The following is a 13,984-nucleotide window of genomic DNA, read 5'->3' as shown; positions in this document are numbered from 1 at the left end:
CAAGGTTGTAACTTAGGTAAAACTAAACCAATAAGGTCCGATAAATGAGAGTAGCATTTAAAAAAAAGACTTTTGCATATATACATTCCATTTATGTAAAAAAAAATTCTATACGTGCCAGTGCATGAAAACGTATCATTTATTTATTTTAGACATCGATGGATGTTTTGAAAGTAGGTTAGGTACTGAATGGTAAGTGATCACCGTTTCTCTTAAATATCGACGCAGTATCAAATTTTAATAATTTATTTCTTATGACAATTACGTTACTTACGTACTAATCTAATTATCCTACTAAGTAGATCTTAGTAAGATAGTTCGCAATATGTAGTATTAGTGATAATTAAACGTTCGGAAGTCACACCTCAAGTCCTTTAAAGCCTTGATTCAAGTTTGCTCGATCAATAGGAGGCAAAGTTATCAGCATTAAGTTCCTGTTTACTGCTTAGTTCTAAGTAAATTCACTTCAAGTATTTACACGCTTAAATGGAATTCAATAAGTTAATTATTTCCAAGTCTCGTCTATCCGATGTTATTCAAATACATTTAACACTAAATAACATTTTTGATAGAATAAGTTCCAAACCTTCTCTTCAACTGCCTTAGCCCAGCAGAGGAAAATTTACAGGCTGTTGTTGTTGTTGCTTGAAAATATGATTGACCGATATCAAAAAAATCTAAAGATTTCATTTTAAGTGTTTGGTTGTCATGCAAGACATATCGGCAATATTGAATTTAACATGACGTCACAGCATGGACAAGTTGGATTTAAGACGAAATTAACGATGCCTCATTTGTCAACGTACGATATCTATACGGGAACGTACATACATACACGGGCTGCGGAATTATAAAAATTATTTTTCTAATTCCATACTAATCTTATAAATGCGACAGTAACTCTCTCTGTTTGTCTCTTTTCCATGCCAAAACTTCTGCACCGATTCAATTGAAATTTGGTGCATAAATAGTCTAGAGCCTAAGAAAGAACATAAGCTACTTTTTAATTGGAAAAAAGTACTGTTAACGAAGAGGTCATTATTGTAATATTTTAAGTTAATTTGTAAATATATTCTACGCGAGCAAAACTGCGGGTAACAGCTAGTAGAATATAATTATATCTACTTAATGGAAAATTCAATATGATTGATAATAATGTGTCAAATTATCACTATAGATATAAAAGCTGAGCTTAATTTCCACATCAGACATATCTCAAGAATATTTAAATTATTGAATTACTTTTAAGAAATAATAACTGTTAAGCTGTTAATTCAAATTGATCCAGAATACCATGTCTGGCGGTTTTGTGCACACTCATCAAATAGTAATTTGTCATAGTTGCGTCCAGTAAGGCTGGTATCCTAATATTGAGAATAGGGTTGTCAACTGATGAAACTTTTGCCATTAATATACATCATTTTTAGTACTATTCGAATACTTAATTTAGGGTTGGCGGTATTTGAAATTTATTATATAATTTATTATGGAACGTTTATCTGCCAATATTTTGTGTGAAGATGTCTCGGAGCACTAAATGACATATGTATTTGAATGAACAAAATATGGAGTGTCTTCCAGCAGCTTAAAAAGCAGTCGGCTGGTGACAAAACTTGTCACCTAATGGTAAGTGCTTACCTGCGCTTATATTATTGGGATTGTAAGAAATACCTAACATTTTTTAAACAGGCTGCTTAAAATTACACTGCTGTATTATTTGCAAGAAACGTTATCTATATATAATTGAGAGAATTGTTTCTAAAATTCATGCGTTTTGAGGACGATTCTAAATAAATATATGTGAGGCAACATCACATACATTACTCTAATCCCAATGTATGCTAAAGTACTTGTGTTATGGAAAATCAGAAGTGATGATGGTACCACAAACACCCAAGACGACATAGAACACTTATGGTAATCTATATCGTCTCGGCCGGGAATCGAGCCCGGGACCCCGGAGTGGCGTACACATGAAAACCGGTGTAAACTGGACAACGGAGGTCGTCGTTCTCTTTTTTAAAAAATTAAGCTCCAGTCTCATTATTTGTCAATTACAATATTAGACCCAATATTAATATAAATATAATTAATAATGAAGATTGTCAATATTTACATCGTAGTTGTATAAACGATTAATAAAAGATTTAATTTTATTTTTGAAAGTAACAGCCCTGTTAGGGAGCGGAAAAGTTTTAGGTTCAAGATCGTTCACGTAAAAAGGATCGAGCACACTCACGTGATAAGTGAAGCGTTTCGATCTCTGATGATAATCTGTGGAGGTCGTATTTGTATGCGTTGAAACTGAGGCCGTCATTGTGTATGCATTTGAGTTATATCAATGATTCATTGTAATATATTGTTGCAACTGGAGCAATTCCTAAGGGATACTAGCTCTACGTATCGTGAATCATAGTATAAAGGTGTGTGTACAAACAATGTGCTTTTTTAATGATATAGGTCGAGCAAATGAGGCGTCTATTTGTAAGTGGTCGTCACTATACATAAATATCGATGCTGTAAATAATATTAACCATTTATTATCAGGAACTAAGATGTTATGCCACTAGTGACTTATATTACCTCAAAAACCGTTCAAACCTAAATACAATATTAAGTTCTTAACTATTTAATGAGAGAATGGTACATGACAGATGAGTTGAATAAAGTCAAACCATTAAGTAAATTATCTCTATTACCTCACTATTATAATGGACTCATAATCAAAAACTACTAACTATCCTTGTACTTATGTAAATTTACGTATTTTACTGAGGGATGACCCAAGCAAATTATTCATAGTGCTGGCAGCTAATGATTTTTTTATAAAGAAATCCGATAACTTTTTAACAACCCAATAGGGTTTCGAGATAAGACTACGAAATCTGCAGCCTTATGTTTATAAGGCCACTCGATATCCCATAGATATCTTTCGCTTCGCTTTGTCGTGCTGGCATAGTCGCAGCCTAAAACACAATATTATATAGAGCAATTTCTCTGACGCATAATGTCGTATGCATACGAAATGATTGGTCTAATCTAAATTCTATGTCAATCGATGTTATTCGTTTTTGGTGTATCGCAAAATATGCGACTTTGTTCGTAAATGTCGATATTGAAAAAAAACTTAAATCAGATATAAAACAACTTTTTAAGGTTTGTTTTTGCATTATTCTATATTAATCACAAATAAGGAATGAATGTTTTCGAAGACATAACATATTGTTAATGCAGGGACATAGCTCTCACTCCTTATTATGGCAGAATCGGTCCAGCCGTTACAGAGATTAGCCGGAACAAACAGCCAGACAGACAGACAAAAAATGTTGAAAATATTATTTTGATATGTGTACCGTGTATACACACATATGCATTGAGTGAAAAAGGGCTATTTTAATATTACAAACAGACACTCCAATTTTATTATTCGTACATGACTATTTATTATCTACTATTATCACCCGTGCGAAGCCGGGACGGGTTGCTAGTCGAGAAGAAAATTCTAATTTGTATAATATGACCTAATACATAGGTACATATATATATATTCTGTGTGCTCAAATATTCCGGTATGGAATTTTGCAATTTGTAACCATACTTGTCTAAAGAGTACTAGACGAAAAACATTAAATGCAGTAAATAATAAGGTGGCCTCGCTTACTGTAATTACATTAAGACCGTCTCAGGTTAAAAAAATTAAGCATTTAGAGCCGTCTGCATCAGAAAACTACATAATCAAAAAAAATAAGCAGTCCAATTCGAAAATAAAGTTTCTTAATTTTATTGAATTGTAAATTCTAATAAATCTTCAAAATACTGACTTTTGGGCTCACTCTCATTTTGGGGATGCGTTGTCAGGCGGTAGGTATAAAAATTATCGTAAGTGCTTACTTGGAATTCAGGCTTGCTTCAAACCAAATCATGTTATTTGGCTCAGTGGTGTGTCCGCCAAACAGACGAATAGACGAACAGAGGTATTTCCGTATTGATATTATTATGGAAGATATTTATATGATATATATTAGGTATATTTATTTATTCAATATATTTTTAGTCATTTCGTAGTCACATATTCCACCACGCTGTTCCAATGCGGGTTTGTGGAATACGCATGTGGATGTGGCAGAATTTCTATGAAATTTGTCACATGCAGGTTTCCTCACGATGTTTTCGTTTCCAAAGAAAGTATTTAACATTTGCATTGTTAATGAGTCCTTTGAATGAGTCCTTCAATATTTTTTTCAAGACAAAGCCAGCTGTTGCGGATGCGCTTCTGAAGACGCCATACCAGCCCCTTCTGACGAGGACTCAATACTTCTACCTCCAGTCAAATGCACGATACTTTATAAACATAAAATAGTCTGGATTTTGCCTGTAGTCGATTACTTAGTAGGTAATTATGTAAAATAAGCAATGCCTTTATTATTTAAATCAAATATAGTACATTGGCTCTTTCGTCTAAGTAGCTGAGACTGCTGAGAATTTCATATTTACGTCTTCAAGCTCTGATCAACATTACGTTGGATCTTTTAATTAACCAATGTCTCGGTAATAGCTTAAAATATATTTTTAACGATATTTGTAGGTGGACCAGCTAAAGGGCCAAGAAAGTACAGCGGTACCTGTATAGACTGACATAGAACTGAGATGGTCCAGTGGTTAGCACACGTGAATCTTAATCGATGATTTCGGGTTCGAATCCAGACAAGCACTACTAGATATTTGTGTTTATAATTCTTCTCGCGCTCGGCGGTGAAGGAAAACATCGTGAGGGTTTCCTTATTTCTGCATCTAATTTCATCGAAATTCTGCCACATGTGCATTCCACCAACCCGCATTGGAATATGTTCCAAACCCTCTCCTTAATGGAAGAGGAGGCCTTAGCCCAGTAGTGGGTAATTTACAGGCTGTTACTTTACTTTTCTTTACCTATATAGACATAGAGAACGAGACTCCAATCTTAGGAGCTGAGACATCATGTACCTATAGTGACACTAACATACTTACCTTTGTTTCCTGCTTTGCTATCGCCAAAGAATACATGATCATTGGGTCGTACCAACCTACAAGCATGCACAAAACCCCATTACCACGTAAAACTTTTAAAAATATTCAGTAAGTCTTTTATTATTCGTTAGTGCCTTGTCTGTAGACAGAACAGATGCATCATATCTAAAAATCGATACAGACATTCGTTTGGACACGTCGCTTAATTGACAGATCACGCTGTAGGTAACTCGCTGTCACACGTACTGTATCAGTAAAATATTATAGTGCTTCGAGATAGAGTTGGCTAAAATTTCTTAATACGTGTTACAATACTACATGGCTAATCAATCTAAAATTGTTGTTTTATTTCCCTCAATGGATTACGAAATATAAATATGAGATAACATCACATACATTACTCTGATCACAATGTAAGTAGCTAAAGCACTCGTTTTATGGAAAATCAGAAGTAACGACGGTACTACAAACACCCAGACCCAAGACAACAGAGAAAACTAATGATAATCTACATCGACTTGGCCGGGAGTCGAACCCGGGACCTCGGAGTGGCGTACCCATGAAAACCGGTGTACACACCACTCGACCACGGAGGTCTTCAAATAAGAAACTATTGTAATAATCTTTTAACTGGTTCCTGTAAAGGAGAAGACTTGAAAATTATTTTACAACGCTATTTTAATACGTCTGGCAATTATTCATTAGACGAAAATTCAATATGTTATTTTAACGACAATCCTAAAATGGATTATAAGGTCGAAAACACGTATGTATACATGTACATGTCCAACAGGCATAACGTTGCGTTATTATATACATTGAAAAAAGATATTCTACTTCCAAAAACCTGGAATCCTATGATACAAATATTCTGTTATTTATTATTTACTAAGGCTATTTAAAAATATGAGAAATTATAGAAATATAGTCGTGAATGTAAAGACAAAAATTCATATCAGATCACCTAATAAAAGTGTGTTAAAATCTTCTTTTTGTCATGAGAATGTAATTAGAAATTCCTAACAAGTTTTCTATATTCGAATTCCATCGTCTGTTCGAGTTTAAGCGCAGCAGAGTTTGACCGGATTTCGATATTGCATAGAATTCAGCGTTTTCAAGTTAACAAATAGTTGGAAAAATTATATGTTCATTTTGTAACATAACAAACTAATGAACCAGTTTGAGCTAGTTTGTACTTAAGCAGTTTGGGTGCGTTCGATTCGGAATTTCTACTTCGGGTTCAGAGATTGAAATGTTCGTAAAGAACGTATTATGTTTTCGTTTTATTGTTGTAATTTGTAATATATAGTATGACACAAGTTAGATGTAGCGTTGGCAAAATTCATAAACCTATCAAATCCGAATTAAGTAAGCTATCTCAAATACGTGAATATGATCTTTACACAAACGTAATAACTTGTAATATCATATGACCTAACATATTCGTCAATTTGACACGTCGAAATGGTTGAACTGACGCGAGAATCTATAGCGACGATTAGCGTATAATGGCGCGATAGGGAGCTATTTCTATTGGTTTTGTGAATCGGCAGTAATCGGTTTCATTGCATTTTGCGATGCTACATCTAAGTTGTGTCGTACTACACGTACGTCGTGTGACAATTTTATAATGAATTGGTTTGAAAAATAAATGTAATTATCGATCAATTTAAATCTCATCATAATCTCTAAAAAAAGATTATTTAATTCTTATAAAGTTAAAGCCCATTTCGAAAAGAAAGCAAACTTTGTAAATACTAACTTATACCTTGGACTACAAGTCTATAAATTGTCGCCCAGTAGCGAGGTCAAGAGGTAAAGGAGCTCGAGAGTCCCAAAAAGTATCTCAGTTCCTCAGCAATAAATCTAACAGTTCCCTAGCTAATTACTATTCTACTTAAAGTTTTCAACGAATATTACGCTAAATAAAAATGAAATATATAATGCTTAATTTTAATTACTGTTACTTAACGATATTTAAACCTATCGAAAATTTAATCTATAAATCAATTTAAAATAAAAAGAATTATATAATATAGGGTATTATTATACAGAGTGTTTCAGGAAACCATTTGGATTGGACCCCCATGTATATCCCAGGATTTTTTGTAATTTTCGAGATATGAAAGTTTTTGATTGATTTTCAGTTTTCTCCAAATTTTGGACGTATTTAGCTATAATGTTTTTTTTAAGTGATTATTTTTTAAGATTTTCTTTGTTTTTTATTATTGCTAGTATGTGTAATAAATTTACTCTCTGCTAATTATTGAAACTGTTGCGATTCTTTAGCTTTAGCTCATTCAAATAAACTCAATTGACGTTTAGATCCTATTGGACCTTTTTTTACTAAAGACCTATTTACACATAATATAATGTTTATAGTATGTGCTTTAAATGTCACTGCTCAGGAACTTCAAAGTACTAACGTACTTCTGTTCGTATTTACCGGCTTACTGATAAAGTTTCAGAAGTGACTTATCACTGAGTTGTAAAGCTGACATTGTGCTCTGAAGTTGGGACGCCAGCATCAGACGAATGGGTTGCGACTTAGAAACTAAATTTCCAACAGTATTAAAATTGACGTTGGCACGTTTAGTAACTACTAGAAATTGTTTTACGACAATTAAATTAATGTATAAATATAAAATGGTATAAATTCAGGGCGAATAATTTATATTTGTAAGTTTTGGATAACTATTAAATAGCCCACTGCTGTTTAAAGGCATGACCTCCTTTTGAGAAGGTTTTTGTAGCATTTTGATTTTATGATGTTTTTTTTTCAGTGCTAAGCCTAAGATGAATTGTGCTGGCCCATCTTCGAGTCTTAGGTCATCTTTATTCAATATCAGATATAATCTACACTATGCTGCTTCAATCTGGATTAAATATGCATTTGTTTGTGCTATTTTCTACAACGACTTACTTTGTAAAAAAATATGATGAGATAGACAAAGTATCATATATACAATCTGTGGTTATGTAATCAATATTATTTTATACGTTTTTATATAATCTGTTATAATGTTTTCAAGCTGTGTCACTAAGTTTATTAACAAATCTAAGTCATTAATTTTATCGGATTCAATTGTATCAAAATCAAAATAAATTTTATTCAAGTAGGCTTTTACAAGCACTTTTGAATCGTCATTTTACAATCAAGTGAAGCTACCACCGGTTCGGAAAGTAGATTCTACCGAGAAGAACCGGCAAGAAACACAGTAGTTACTCTTTTTTAACATTAAAAAACATACAAAGTCATGTTAGTTACATACAATTATTTAAATTAATATATCCTGCTTGGAATAACAGGTATTAGCTCCATGCTTTTTTATCGTCTGTATAATCTTGTATCAAATAATACCTATGCCTTTTTTACCAATGTATTTTTTACAAACGAGGTATCTAGTTACATACATAAGAACAATTTTCAATTCTTACGTGGATCTTACGAGTGCTCGGATCGACTTACTCGGCAAATTGTAAATCTGTTTACAGAATCGAAATGTGAGCGATCTTTAATCAAATGATTGATAAATAATTGTTTCAATGAAGTTTATTGTTGATTATAATATTTGATTTCAGAGACAGAAAGTTATGTTTTCTGATAACAAAATTGGAGTGTCTGTTTGTAATATTACAATAACAGCTATTAACTCAATGCATACGTGTATACTCGGTATATATACCAAAATATTTATTTTCTCAAATCTTTGTCTGTCTGTCACTAAACAGCTGGTCGAATTTCAACGGGATTGTCACTGACAGATAGCTGATATAATAAGGAGTAGATTGGGTTAACACAATATTTTTTTTTGTTAAATTAAAAAGCCAAGTTACAGCTAGTCCTTAAATAAATTGCTATTGCCGTTACTGCTGAGGACTAAAAATATATTTAAACAACGATAACGGAAGGTACTCGAAGATATTCGGTAATCATATACTCAATTTGTCTTTATTACTAATGTCGTGTGATTGCTAAGTAAATGTGCCAAATTCATATCCATGAACTATGAGCCGTAATCCATAAATTAAGAGGCAAGATCAATTCGTTACATAGTATTCATCGTAACCGATGATTATGGTTTGAGACTGACAAAACCACTGAAATTTATTGTGCTTTATTCCTTAGGCGTTGAAGGAAACCAAGGTGAGCAAACCTAATGTGTCTAATTTCAATGAATAAGTTTCCATCAATCCGCATTGGAGCAGTGAAGCTACTCAAATGGAGATGCCTTAGCCCAGCTGTGGAATATGTAAAGGCGTTACAAATAATAAAATAAATATTCACTTACTTCATCATCAAAGGGGTCGATGCGCTCTTCGATCATCATATTGGAACGATTGCTTCGACTGTGTCGTGGCGGGATAACTCTTCTAGTCTGAGACCTCGAAGTCCTGGGCTGGTCCCGAGAATTTACCGACGTAGGTCTGGTAGAAGACAATTTCGTGATCGTAAACACTTTACCATTGCGGAAGCTGTAACAAAATAACTTTGTATGAGAATTTGTCGCTTATTTGTTTTGTATCATAATCATAACATAGTATAAAATAAAGTTGCTTAAAGTCTGACCCTATCTACGCTTACAACAACAGTCTGTAAATTCCCACTGCTGGGCTAAAGGCCTCCTCTCCCTTTGAGGAGAAGGTTTGGAACATATTCCACCACGCTGTTCCAATGCGGGTTGGTGGAATACACATATGGCAGAATTTCTATGAAATTTGTCACATGCAGGTTTCCTCACGATGTTTTCCTTCACCGCTGAGCCCGAGATGAATTATAAAGACAAATTAGGCACATGAATCAGCGGTGCTTGCCTGGGTTTGAACCCGCAATCATCGGTTAAGATGCGCGCGTTCTTACCACTGGGCCATCTCGACTGTTATCTACGCTTAGATCTTAAAAATTACGCAATGCAGTTTTTTTGAATAAATAGAGTGATTCCATTAAAAGGTTTTTGTATATAATGAACAATATAGTATAGAAACAAGAAAAAATCTCTAGTATATTTAGTATCACTGCTGGGCTATGATACAGTGATACTTTCAGTATCACACCTCCATGTGTCTAATTTCATCAAAATTTTGCCACATGTGCATTCCACCAACCCGCATTGGAACAGCGTGATGGAATATATTCCAAACCCTCTCCTTAATGGAAAAGGAGGCCTTATCTCAGCAGTGGGAAATTTACAGACTGTTACTTTTTAGTATCAGCATTGCACACGTGCGAAGCCCGCGCGGGTCATTAGTGTTTAATAATCGAACTCGATTTAACAAATAAGATTGATTTATTGATTTACTAAATTATTTTTAGATTAAAAAAAAAAACATTAAAATTATATTTAATAATACAGACTTCTTAGATAGAAATAAATACGTGACGTTGTTAGTTTCTCACGGTAAGGATATCAAGAAAGACAATATAATTATTGCTAATAATCATAAATTGATAACTATTACGTACACGCTGTATACAGCAATTGTTTGTTCTAAATGCAAAAAATGAATATCGCATAATTATTAATCAAAGCCAAAATAAAAAAAACTGTAAAACCGACCAAATTTTTTTTCAATTTACATAATCTAAATAATCAACATCAATTCAATTCAGTCAAAAGAAACTTTCTTTTTATATTAAGTATGTATAAGTACCGATCAATCTCATTTGTGTCTTCTCCATCCTGAGTGACATTGGTGAAATAATCTAGGCCCTGCTGGCACAACTAAAAGCCATTAAACTAAGAATTGAATTGAATGCTACAAGTATTATAAGTCAAAGAGATTTCGATCTGTTAATAAGAGGACCATTCACAAAAGAAGCTAAGGCAAATAAATTTTTCGAAAAAAAGAAAATATACTCAATCGGTAACTTATATGTTCTTAATATTTCCGATGATCTTAAGACACGTGATTACTCTTGATGACGTAATTAAAATTCTAGTACCAGTACCAGTCTACTAACATGTAACGATTATGTATTTTTTCCGATTATTCGAGATATAGAACTTTTAGTATTCCTCACAAAAATAAAACGCAGTTTAATCATAACTAAGGGGAAATTCTACTAATTTATATAATGTATGATACAATCCAGATTATCCAATATATGCGACAGAAGCACAATTGGATTGTTGTATTAGTTGAATTGGAAAACGCAAACAGCAATGTTAATGTTTCGATTCGTTTCCGATAAACTGACACTTTATTATGTAAAATGGCGTCCAAGTTCTTCTAAATTTAAAATAGTCCAGTTATTTCGTTGGAAATAATTAATAAATGAAAATGAAATTAAAAAGCTAATTTTTTTATATGTTGCAGGGGATACACAAAGATATGCTAAAAAAAGGTTCTCGTAAAAGTTATCGAATCTCATCGGATAGCTGAGCCAGGAACAATAACCCCATTTTTCATGATGCCGGCCCCCTTAAATCTTGGTTGAAAAACTCAAGTTAAATTTTTATAAGTATGCAAAAAAAATTAAAGCAAAAATTTGCTTTCAATTTATATTCGATATTCAAAACTAATATTTGAAGCTAGCTGCCGAAAATCACAGTTAGTTATGCATTCCCGAAACTAGGATTTCGTATTAATTTCTATTTGAGCGATTTCCATGGAATATGCAATTCCTTTGAACGCACGGTAGCGCAGCGTCAAGTTCGGCGAAATATAAGGTATTGCGTTTAACTTAAGACCTGACCTTGAAATTTTACATCAACACCTACAACATGAAAACAAAAAATTAGCTTGTTAATTTCATTTTCATATTTTAATGTATATAATAACTGGACAACTGATGTTCTTAATTTAAAATAACTGCTTTTATGACAACGGAATTTAATCGACAATTTCTCCTACAATTTTAATTAAATTTCATAACACATAGACGTAATTCCGATGATCTTTATAAAAACTCTGTTAAACAATGTTAATTAAAACGCGCGTAGTTAATAATTGGTCACGTTTTTTTGCTTCTATCTATAAATGTTGAATGCATTTGAATTATTTATCTTTACACGCTATGATTGCGTTTTTTTGTATGAAAATATTCCATTATCAAGCAATAGAAATCGTAACGTGTAAGTTATTAAAGATTTATAATATTTTTGAATTATTTTACTAATCGCTTGTAGGCAGAGGATCCGACGGAACACCGTCATAGACATTATATATTTATTCACTCGAAAAAACGCAGCCTGCCATAATTATTTTTTAATATATTTTTTTCCCGTTATAATCACCTATAATAATCTCAACACGCTAAGACAGATCTTATAAATACGAGCGTAACTCATACGTACACGTCAGTAATAATTTAATGTGGAGGGGCGCGCTTTCGTGAGTGAACAAATGTATGAAAAATATATCATTTACTATAACGGTTTCTATCTAGCGATTATTATTTGTAATTAATCAAGCTCACCATTCAACTCAGAACATAGCAATGCGAAGTATCATTGATCGATTAGCGGTAATTACAATAATAGATCTGTATTACCCAACAACTAAAGCATGAGGAACTTGATGTGATAATTGTAGTTTAAAACTCGGTACAAAAAATTCAATCAAAATTTACCAATTCGTATAGCAACTTGATGTAACAAATAATAATATAAGTGGATTATATGAAATCTAATATGAATTAGTGACTTAAAGAAAGGAATGAAAGATATATAATTTGAATGGCACTTAGGACCTTCTTATTCTAGACAACTTGTTAAAAGTCACACTTTTTTAATATAGTCTTAAAAGGATTTTCTTTTTCCAGCGGTAATATTAACTGAATGTTATGTTCGGGCTTATGATTGGAACATTGTCCGAGCAAGAGATAAATAATGCAGGTAAATTAAGTACTAGATAACAAAGCGATAAGTTTGTCTGGACTTGACCTCTGAATCTACTTGAGTTTAGAGTGAGGCAATACCGTTATTAAGTGTCCATTGCGTCTTTGTAATGTTATGATTACAATTAATTGAGAGTCACATCAGCATTGTGATGTTGCATTCCAATATTGTCATATTAGAGCGTTACATGTTACGGTATAATTGAATCATGTCAGTCTTTGAACGTCAATCGAGTAAAATTTAGTTTCCTGTTGCTGATACTAAAACCGTTTAAACAATTTGCATTATTTCGCCTTGCCACTCTGTTAGCGATTCCATCAATATCCGTGCTTCATCTGGTCTCTTTTCCCGTGACGTATGACGTGACTATATATACATATTTATTATAAATATGAGACAACATCACATACATTACTCTGATCCCAATGTAAGTAGCTAAAGTACTTGTGTTATGGAAAATCAGAAGTAACGACGGTAACACAAACACCCAGACCCAAGACAACATAGAAAACTAATGATGATCTACATTGACTCGGATGGGAATCCAACCCGAGACCTCGGAGTGGCGTACCCATGAAAACCGGTAAACACTCGACCACGGAGGTCGTCATATTTGTTTGAGATACGACGGACTTTCAACGATAAATCAAAATATACACATAATATACATATAAAAACAATGCAATACACCGATGTGCCCTCACTTGTTAAATTAAATACGACTTTCAAACAAGCACATGACCACAATATATATGTAAGTATAAAAATAAAACATTTACGCGTATTGTCTTTCATTGGGTGATGACGCTGATCTTCGCTGCTGTGGTCGAGGAGTCCTGGTGTTACGTCCTTGCGATGCCACATATGTATACATATTATTGACAAACTACAGCATCAGTATTGATTCCTGTGAACAAAATATATCATTAGGCATCTTACTACTCGTTACATATGACTGAGGGGGCTTTCATTTGCATTTGTTCGTCGAATATAAGGAACATCGTGGTCGTATAGGAATCTCTATTGAATAATTTTTGAATTAATCGTAGATATAACTATTTTTTCAAATCAAATCAAAACAAACTTTATTCAAGTAGGCTTTTACAAGAACTTTTGAATCGTCATTTACAATTAAG

This window comes from Vanessa cardui, chromosome Z (genome assembly GCF_905220365.1).
Source record: "Vanessa cardui chromosome Z, ilVanCard2.1, whole genome shotgun sequence".
Lineage (NCBI taxonomy): Eukaryota > Metazoa > Arthropoda > Insecta > Lepidoptera > Nymphalidae > Vanessa > Vanessa cardui.
The sequence above is the reverse complement of the archived record's forward strand: the minus strand, read 5'-3'. Positions refer to the sequence as shown.